Source organism: Sorex araneus, chromosome 1 (assembly GCF_027595985.1).
Source record: "Sorex araneus isolate mSorAra2 chromosome 1, mSorAra2.pri, whole genome shotgun sequence".
Classification (NCBI taxonomy): Eukaryota; Metazoa; Chordata; class Mammalia; order Eulipotyphla; family Soricidae; genus Sorex; species Sorex araneus.
The window spans coordinates 31448753-31459763 of NC_073302.1; the positions used below are offsets into that span (position 1 = coordinate 31448753).

At 32.7% G+C, this 11011-nt stretch overlaps 1 pseudogene; it reads left to right on the top strand.

Annotated features, from left to right (window-relative positions):
• The window catches only part of LOC101554522 (grpE protein homolog 2, mitochondrial-like), a 50938-nt pseudogene extending 42342 nt beyond the window's left edge, over positions 1-8596 (top strand).
• The last annotated feature ends 2415 nt before the right edge of the window (positions 8597-11011 follow it).

Sequence of the window (11011 nt, forward strand, 5' to 3'; positions counted from 1 at the left end):
ATGTAGACATGAAGTAGAGAGAGAAACTACTGTGGTTCCTAAACCGTGGCAGAAGTTACTAGAAACATCTCAGAGATAAAATAGCACTATGAACAAGTGCAAGTGTTCTAAGGTCACCTGTGGGATGTTTCACAGATGGTATCAGTAGTATATCTCATGGTTGTATGTTCCTTTTTTAAAAATATAAGTTTCCATTTCATACTAAAAATCCTATGTAAGGCAAAGGGAATAATGCAAAATTTATATCAGAACCTCTTTTTATAGCAAAGCATGAGCCCAATATAAAGGTGAAGCAGGAGGGTTGCTAACTGCTAGGTTCAGGGGTACTCATGGAATATCTTCTTGTATTTTTCTTAGCACAAGTCTGGCAAATTTGGTAACCACCTTGCAATATGAAGGCAGAGACACCACTAGTAAAGCAATTTTACAGTGTAGATGCTTCAGATAAGAGGAATTTATATAAAAATTTTGGATCCTGTCATTTACCAAGAAATCTATTCAGGTAAACTTATAACTGCTTCCCTGAAACAAGAATCATTTTATACTAATATCCTACTCCAAAAAGAATATTTTAATTTAATTTTATTTAAATTTTAATTAAAGCACAATTAAGGACCCATTCTATATTACTTACATGATATTTCTATTTCCTCTATCCTCCAATGAGTTAGACAAAAACTCAAGCTATCTTAAATATGTGCATAGAGTTATATATAAATTATATACACATAATTGAGGTTATTCTAGTTTGCTAAAGAGAACATGAGACTATTCTTGCTGAAAAGACCAAATGTTGCACATAACAAATTCTCTATTAATTAACTATAAAGAATCAACCTTTATATAATGTATTATTACTTTTCCATGAAGTAAAATTTAGTATCATACAATTTTAATTTTGTTCTATTAAAGTGTAATTTTTAAAAAGTTCTATCATAAAAATTACACATTTTAATAAATTGCTGTAACTAAGCAAGCAATAATTATTATAAATATATTTAATATACAAGTTAACTGAACTAAGAGTTTTACTTTTTCTAAATATCTTTTGAAAAATCTTTATTTTATACCATCTGTGAACTAAATAGGACATAACAGTATGGTAGGTGTTGAAAAATTTAGGAATAACTAAGATGTGGGAAATGTACACTGGTGGAGGGATGGGGTGTTGGAACATTGTATCACTAAAACCTAATTATGAACAATTTTGTAATTGTGTGTATCACGGTGATTTAGAAGAAGAAAAAGAAGAACGGAAGAAGACAACAAAGAAGAAAAAAGAAAAGAAAAAAGGAAGAAGAGGAAGAAGAAGAGGAAGAAGAAGAAGACGAAGAAGAAGAAGAAGAAGAAGAAGAAGAAGAAGAAGAAGAAGAAGAAGAAGAAGAAGAAGAAGAAGAAGAAGAAGAAGAAGGAGGAGGAGGAGGAGGAGGAGGAGGAGGAGGAGGAGGAGGAGGAGGAGGAGGAGGAGGAGGAAGAGGAGGAGGAGGAGGAGGAGGAGGAGGAGGAGGAGAGGAGGAGGAGGAAGGGAGGGAGAGAAGGAAGGAAGGAAGGAAGGAAAGAAGAAAAGAAAGAACAAGAAAAGAAAAAGCAGCAGTAACCATTTAATTTGATACAAAGATGCACTGGCTCTGCCCACAAAGGAACATTAAACACAGTTCAGATCAAAAACAAAACAAAAAAGAGATTTTTTTTCTAAAGAAAAGCAGATACCATTATGCTTCATGAATAGATAGTACAGCTAATAGGGTGAATGCCTTGAAATTATCTGACCCAGACAGTTTTTTGCACATTATATAGTCCCCCAAGTCCCGCCAGAAGTGATTACTGAGTGCAGTCAGGAGCAAGCCCTGAGCAATAACAGGTGTGGCCCCTAACCAAACAACCAAGCAAAAATATTTAAAAGAAGTTGCAAAACTAATTAATATTTTATAAAAAATGGCCTAGCATCTTTAAGAAACTTAGAGAAGAACAGATTGACAATTGGTATAATTTGATGCAAGAAGACAGATTGTAGAGATACTTTTAAGAAAAAGCAACATGGTTTGAAAATTGAGTTCATGGCCCTAGTAGTAAGGAATATATAATAAAATTATATTAAATTTCTGACTGCAATGGAATGGTATGGATGCACTTAAATATAAAAATGTATAAAGGAAGTGAAGTTGTGTGTAATTATATATTTATTGTTTAAAAACTAGATCCCCTTTTCAAGGCATACAGTCAAATATCTCAGTGATTAATTGGGTTTTCTATACAACATTACTTTCATAACATATGGATTGGAAAGAATTCTAATATATCAAATAGCTATCATATAAAACCAGATGTTTGCTATCTTCTTTCAAAGTTTATCTTACTATAGGAAGTTAAGAAATACTACTTCTGTATTTATTCAGTAACAACAACAGTAATTTGACATTTGTCAGGGTACATTGATGAATTTGACAATATAATTATGCCTTTGAATTTTCCTTTTTCTTTATCTAAGCATCAACTTTTTCATCCATAAAAGAAAATAGTTTCAGGTAGAAAACCCAAGAAATGATAAATAAAGTTATTTTAATCATCTTATCTCACTTTAACTAGGCCTCATTTTAACTCAAAACCATCTGTTTGAGTACCTTTACATATTTTAAGTGTATATGATTAACTAAACAATCATATCATAAAAGGGAGAATATGATAGTTACAGTGCACACCTATATTCTTTATACAGTACATCTGCCATGAAGATATTTTTCCAAGTATATGCTTCAAGTATGAATCATAAGATTCTTTTTTAAATCTTCCTAAATTAACAGGAAACAAAAAAGAATTAAGGATTCTATTTCTATTGAAAACACAATAAATTGGACATGATTATAATTGTTACTACTTGTAATATTACAGCACAAATAAAACATTAAAGGACATTTTATCTCTGGTATTATAAGTCAGAATTGGATAATCTGATTAAACTTATTTTCCAACTTCACATGTCTTTCTCTCTCTGATACTTATGGCACACTGCCTAACATAGCATATATACTTGTTCTTGACATGGTTTAATATCCACTTTTAGCAACGGAACTGTAGTCTGTTAAGTTTAACAGATGTATTCTGTTTTGTATAACTTTGTATATATTTAACTTAGATACAAGTCCAATTTGCTGAAACCTTTTAATTTATAGTAATAAAATATTAGTAATTGTAATAAAATTATGGATTAAAAGTAAATATTTAAGTTAAAAAAGTAAATATTTAAAAAGACTTATTAATATCTGATGAGTCCAGCAAGATACATAGCTTTATAGGAAAGTCTTTTATGCTTGTAGGTACAACGGGATTCCTCCAATGAAATGTGAACCTCAACATCATAATAAAAAGCAATCATATGTAAGATCTTACAAGTTGATTTATTTTTGTTAAAGTATAGATGTGTGTTTTCTTAAAAAATGAAGTTACATAATAGAAAAATTTAAGTATTATTAGTGAACAATGAAAATAGCAACTTGGAGCAAGAGAAATACTATTTTAAAAGAAAAATAATGAAACAAAATACAGAACCACTGCAGAATTGCACATTCTAGAGGCAAATAAGACTCAGATATTAAAAACCAAACCCCAAAAGCAAAAATAATTATCTTTGCCCTTAAGTGCAATAAACTCTAGGTAGAATTTTAGCAATACAAACAAAATAAAAGTAAGTAAATAAATAGAAGAAAATAGACTGCAGACTGCCAAAAGCTATTCCTTTGCATCTCTTTAAACATAGTTTCCCCAAATTAACTTATATTTACTCTATGTATATGCTCTATCTTCTACTTTGAGAAAGATACAATGTCCAATAAATGTCCCCCCAATAATATAATTTATTAATTCCCTCTAAAGTAAAAGTTCCTTAAATGAAGGACTTTTTTGTTCTGCCACATATTTACTCAATTCTTTAAATAATTATAGCACAATAATCACTGTTGCACTCAAAACAATTTAACTTCCTCCTCCCTGACCACAATATATCTGTATGTATATTATATATGTATATACATATTTTAATTGTACATATACATTATATACATAATTTCAATTATAGTTCAGTGAAACTTCTTGATCCAAATGTGTGTTTCATATCCACATTCAACTGAATTGTAGCATATTGTATAGTATTGTATTGATTTCATGGATGATTTCTTTCATTGTTTATTATTCTATTTTAATCTAGGTTGGCATTTTTTAATACTGTCTCCAGTGAAATTTATAGTGAGGACTGTTTTTTCATTGTTAGGGCGAACTTAATAATTACAAATCAAACTAAGAACAAATATGCTGGATAAATATATTTACTTTTTCTTTTAAGATATAAACTATAGAAATGTACAATTGCGACTTTCTATTGAGGGATAATGGTTTGCAATACTATTGCTATTTATGTTTTACTTACTATATCAAACCCACTACCAAAGTAGCAGTAACTATCTGGAACAAAGGTAAGGAATCCAAAAAACATACAAATTGTTAAAACACAGTCTTTACATATGAAACTATAATATACACATAAGAATAATCCAAAGTTTTTTGTAATTTTAGACTTTAAGCCAAAACTGGAGATCATGTGATTTTGAGAAAAATGTGGGGGGAAAAAATATATATAAAAGCAAGGACTTAGTAAAAGTGATAATATATTAATAATACTCTGCATAATCTCCCAATTTTGTTCTCATTAAGAATACATAGAATAGAAATTGAATTGCTAAAGGGAATAAGAAGGAATTCCATGATGAATTTTTATTGACTCTTCAATGGCATTGTTACAAGGGATGATTTACAAACACAAGGCAAATTGTTCATAGTTTTACAATCATTCACTGAAATTTAGCTACATTTGTATTCAAAAGGAAACAATGCTCTAATATTATATTTTCTTAAATGTGACATATGTGAGCAAACACAAAAATTACAGCATATTCGATGAATTTATAATAAACATACAACAAAATAAGGAAGAAGAATTATGAAAAGTGACCAGCAGAAAGAGACATAAATCTCAGAAATGTTTTCTTTAAAGAGGCCTTGTATATATCTCTTGATAACAAATCTCTTGCATATCAGATGAGGCTCTTGTAGACTCTACATGAGACAAGAAAATCAAAATGACATAATTGCACAGGTACATTGCTCTATGGAATGCAAGTATTGTAGGGTCACAGCATTTGAAATATTTGACATGACCAATTTACACAGTGTGTTCAATTGTAGGCAAATTCTTTCTTCTACCCAGACTCTGTTTCCATTTCTAAGAACTGACAGAGATGATCTGTAAAGACTAATTCAGGGCTGGAGAGGTGGCTAGAAAAGTGTGTGGTTTCCAAGTTAAAAGTTAGAATCAACCAAAGAACAAACCTTTTCAGGTCTCACTTTTTGTATGGTTCTTTAAAAATCAATATTTTGTTTATTGATTTTTCATTTCCGTACACTTGTGAAGGCTTGGTGCTGGCTAAGCAAAGACAAGCAGCATGAAGACATGACTTACAGAAAAATAAAATCAATAGCCCCAAACTAGATGCTTCAAAGATTATGTGCATCCTTTGTCCTTTGGGGGTAAATGCTTTCACGAATATATGGAAAAAAAAAGATACATTAAGAACAAACTACAGCTCTTGGGGAGCAGCAAGAGAATATACAGAGCACCTGACTGCAAAATTGGATAGTAGGAAGAGGATTAAATTAGGAGGGAAAGTGCGTGGGAAAAAAATGTGAGATTTGCAGAATTTTTAAATTTAATGAAGGCTGCAAATATTTCCTTATGTACAATAATGGCTTTGATATTTAAGCAATGACTTAGTAATACAAATGTCCCTTTTGACCCCATCTCCTTAACCCCTTGTCCTTTTAAGAATGCTCTTATGTGATAATCTAACAAAATCAAACTGAGAATGAGCAAAATGGGACATAATTGAAAGGAATGAAAGAGGGGAGTTGTTAAAAGAACTAATTATGTTTAAGTTAGTGAATCATTTATGTGTGTATATATATACCATAGTATTGCCCAGAGTTATCAATTGAGTATTGAATATTTGTTAAGAGTGAAATTCTTAATGTGTTATATTCTTATCACAAAACCAAGAATTGCATGTGGCCAACCTGGTATCAATTGGCCCCAGCTCTCCAGGAGTGAACCATCTCTAAGCACAAAGCCAGGAGTAAGTACTGGGCACTGCCAGGTGCTATCCACAAACAAAAGCTAAAATAAACAAAAGAAAAAAAAAAACAAGAGAAACATAGGCAGTGATAGACACATTTACTACCTGATTTTGGTAATAGTTTCATTGTGCAAGCGTATCTCCAACTCAGCAAATTGTATAATGAACTTGTCCAGTCTGTTTGATATCAATTAAACCTAAACAAAGAAGTTTAAAAGGAGATTGAGGCAAAATATCATAAAACCACTTAAAACACCTAAGATTTTAAGTTAGAGACAAACTATTATTGTAGAGATGAAGGGGAGATGATTACTTTTAATCAGGTTATAAAATACTTCTAAAACATTCAATATTAATCTCAATAGGGAAAATCATAAATTTGATAGCAAGACTCCTAATATTACCACAGATATATATAATTAAAATATTTTAATATTAAAGGTCAGAATAAGTTAATAATTTGGTATACTTGGCATTTGAGCATTAAATTATTGGACATTAGGAGGAAATAATGATAAAAATAAAAGAGGGGCTTACATGAGTTTATAAAAACAAAGTATAGTAAACTACTAAGCATTATCCTTGGATATATATGTATTATGCAGTTGTAAGAGATTGGTGTTATAATTTATAAATGCATCAATATATCACATGAAGAAAGACTCCTTATGAAAAATATAACTGAAATCACACTAAAAATGATTTATGATAATTATAGTTGAAGTAAGTTTTCTTATTTCTTTTAATGGTAAAGTGACAATGATAGGATAAAGCAAAATCTAATTTAAATTTTTTTTCACAAGACATAGGAAGGCATTTTGATCATTGTCTATTCAAAACTCAATGTAATAACTATTCTGTCCAGCAAATCAAATTTTGTGAACTTTGATATTAATTCTGAGCATTCTGTAACATCTCACATTATAAACCTTAACATAATATTGGGAAAGGTTCTCTGCATTTCTATTATTTTGTGGTAAATTTTGCTGAACTCTCCATTGAGAAATATCACATAATTTTATTTTAAATGCATACCTATCTCAAAGTATATCACATGGATTTGCATAAGAATAATGGCTAGCATATTTCTGAGAAAGGATAGCAATTTTATATGTGGTTTAAAGGTAAATCATTGGTAAGTATCTGAATCTATTGAGTGTAAGTATGAATGTTGTAGAAATTTTATAAAGAATTTATATATGTTATATGAACATAATGCAAATACATGTTACTTTTGATTTTAAAGATTATTTTAATTGCTTCTAGTTTCCTAAGTTACTAATAGTTTATCGGATATTCAGATCACCCAGAAATAGGTGACCTGGGCTGGTCCACTCAGACAGAGCCCCTGAAGCTGCATGGTCCCACACTCTAAAATTGAGTCCATTGTTCTTGTCAGACTCCACTGTCTCTGGACTAAGCCTCACTTAAAAATTAACCTGATGGAAAATTCAAATGGATTTGTCTTGTGACCAAAATCACCAGGTTTGTGCAGAGTTGGGATGGACTACCTCCCCCCACTTCCCTGTACTTTCAGAAGCCCTGGGAGTCAGGCATACACTCCAAATCCACCACCCAGTTAAAAATTTAACTCTAGCTGTACCACTCCATAAAAATTCTAAACTTCCTGGAGCATGTGATCACCTTCAAGTCTGCATGACATCTCAAACTCCACTACACTGATAAACAGGTAGTAGCATACCGCATTGAATGAGAAATGTAGAAGATAACCAATCTGGATTAACAAAACATAAGTACAGAAGCCTTAACCTGTGACAACATTTTAGTACTATCTCTTCTTCTTAAATTTTGATTTAATTTTGATTTTATTTATTTATTTATTTATTTTTTATTAAATATCACCTTTGGGCAGCTGTGGTGCCTCTTTGCCTCAGGTGCGCGGTCCAGCATCAGAACGAGCCTTAAAGCTAAAAGCTGTTAAACTGGAGAAAGAAGTGCAGAATTTGACAATAAAATACCAGAGAATTGTAGCTGATGGTGAAAACATCAGAAAGCGAACCCAGAGATGTGTGGAGGATGCCAAGATATTTGGAATTCAGAGTTTCTGTAAGGACGTGGAGGTGGCAGACCTTTTGGAGAAGACAGCAGAGTGCCTTTCTGCAGAAGCAGAGCCTGGGGGACCAGAAGCCCACCCTGGAGAAGATCTTCCAAGGCTTGTCCCTTTTAGAAGCAAAGCTGAAGAGAGTATTTGCCAAAGCATGGCCTTGAGAAGATGACCCCCTGTTGGCGACAAATATGACCCTCAAGAGCACCAACTCATCTTGCACGTGCTCACTGGTGTTGGTGTGCATCCTGGCACCGTGACATTAGTCACATAAGTTGGCTACAAGCTTCATGGCCGCACCAGTAGACTCTCGCAGATGGAGGTGACTGTGGAGGCTCAGAAGAGGCTCTGAGTGGGCCCGAGGGGCTGAGTCTGCTCCCAGGATGCAGCCACCTGTGTTCCTTTTATTTATTAAGCTAGGCTTGTATTGTCCATGAGGTACTTCATGTGATCTGTTTTGGATTAAGTCATATTGGCTTGATTTCTAAGATAATCTCTTCATTTCCTGGGGCCTGTTTGGTCTTGTTGGATTATTTTGCCATCGGGCATTTGAACAAAGTGGCAGGTGTGTGTATCACCTTTGTCCAACTACACTTAAGAAATTAATTTTAAATTGGTAATCTGCTAAAGTTTTCAGAATCTTTAAGAGATAGAAATGAGTATAAGTGTATGTATTTTGATCTAATTTTTTTCTTCCTAATAATTCCTATAACAAGAATTAAATAGGATCTTGTATCTTGTGGGGAAAAAGAGATGGTAGGGGTAGGGGTTAGTTCAACATTTTGTTACTTGGGTGATGAAGCTGATGGGTTTAGATTATTGTTTCTGTTTTATATATATATATATATATATATATATATATAGTAATGGCTGGAACAATAGTGCAATGGGTAGGTTGTTTGCCTTGCATGCAGCAGACCCGGGTTCAATTCCTCCATCCTTCTTGGAGAACCCCGGAAAGCTACCAAGAGTATCCAGCCCACAGGGCAGAGCCTGGCAAGCTACCTGTGGTGTATTCGATATGCCAAAAACAATAACATTAAGTCTCACAATGGAGATGTTGCTGGTGCCCTCTTGAGAAAATCGATGAGCAATGGGATGACAGTGCACCATGTCATCATGAGATAGTTACAAAGCTTTCAAATTTTCAGTCATGCAATGTAGGAATACCTATCCCCCCACCAGTGTACGTTTCCCAGCAAAACTATCCCCTGTATCCCTTGTGCCACCACCCTCTCAGCCTGGCTCTTAGGCAGGCATCTCTTTCTCTGTCTGTCTCTCTGTCTCTCTCTGTCTCTCCCTCTGCCTCTGTCTGTCTGTCTGTCTGTCTGTCTCTCTCTCTCTCTCTCTTTCTCTCAAGTTTCCAAGCAGGGTGTTTGTTGGAATGAATGGGCAATTTGAGAAGGGACCTTATTTACATAGGTCAAAATCATATAGTAATCACAAATGGGTTCTTACTGATTTATTTTCTGATCATTCTATTTGCCATGTCTTAAACTTTTTGTTACAATAAGAAATACAAAGTGAGTTTATGTGTCCAAGAGGCAGATTGGAGATATTGGAGGAGGGAAGGTCACACTAGTGGTGTTGGAACACTAAATGCTTGAAACAACTATATAATGAACAGTTTTGAAAATCGTAGTGTTTTTAATAAAAAATTATTTTAAATAGTAAAACAAAATAAATTAGTAAAAATAAAAGAAGAAAATACTAATAGATTTCCACTTTATTTCTGATAAATTATATAACATTATATGCCTAAACATAAACAATAAGTCTTATAACCCACAGTACCTTCATAATTATAGATGAAGAAAATGCAAAATAAAACATAATATGTCAGATATGTTATGCTGATTTACTGATATGATATAATTTATTTTATACTTAAAACAAAATTAGTGAAAACTAGACTAAAAATATTCATGAAAATATAAAGTATCACAAATACATTCTTCCAAAAAGAATGGGGAATGAAAATGAACAGGGACTCAAGAAATAATATAGAGGTTAAAAAACATGCCTTGCTTGCAAATAACCAAATATCTTAATCCCTGGCATTTCATGGTTCCCTACGCATGACTGAGTGAAGCCCTGGAAGTCCCAAGCATCATAAGATATGGCGCTGGAGACCTCCAAACACTTCCAGGGTGTCAAAGTGATTCATAGCTTACCAGGACCCAGTGAGCTGTGGATCTTTTGGCCCTTATATTTAATCATCAGATCAGCCATTGGTTTGCCAAAACTCACCTCTAGTGTATCTGGCCTGAGCATGACTTGGGAACCCCATCACTAAAATAAAAAAAAAAAAAAGTTAAAACATATTTTTTTAAAGTTCGTAGGATGAATAGTTTATATATTCAAATATTGTAGAATTTCAGATAAGAATCTAAATTCATACTAAAAGCATATCAATTTTTCTGATGAGTAACTTTTGACTCCTTAACTCTTTATCTGTGACCACTTTTTTTGAGTATTTAGTGATTCTCTACCTGCCCTCAGTTTCCTTCTGGTTAAATTTTTTTCCATATCACCATTCATTTTGATTACTGTAAAACCTCCCAATGGATTTTGATGTGTGACTCTCTATGAAATATATTCAGCAGTGATCTCTTTAACATGGGAATCTGCTCTAACTCTAGTTTTCCATTTAGTTCTATTGTCTTCATTACTAATTCATTAATATCACATAAAATGTATTATTTTTATGCTCCTCTGTTTAGTTTTCAAATCTGTACTTTATTTTTTCCTCATTCTTTCCCATAGT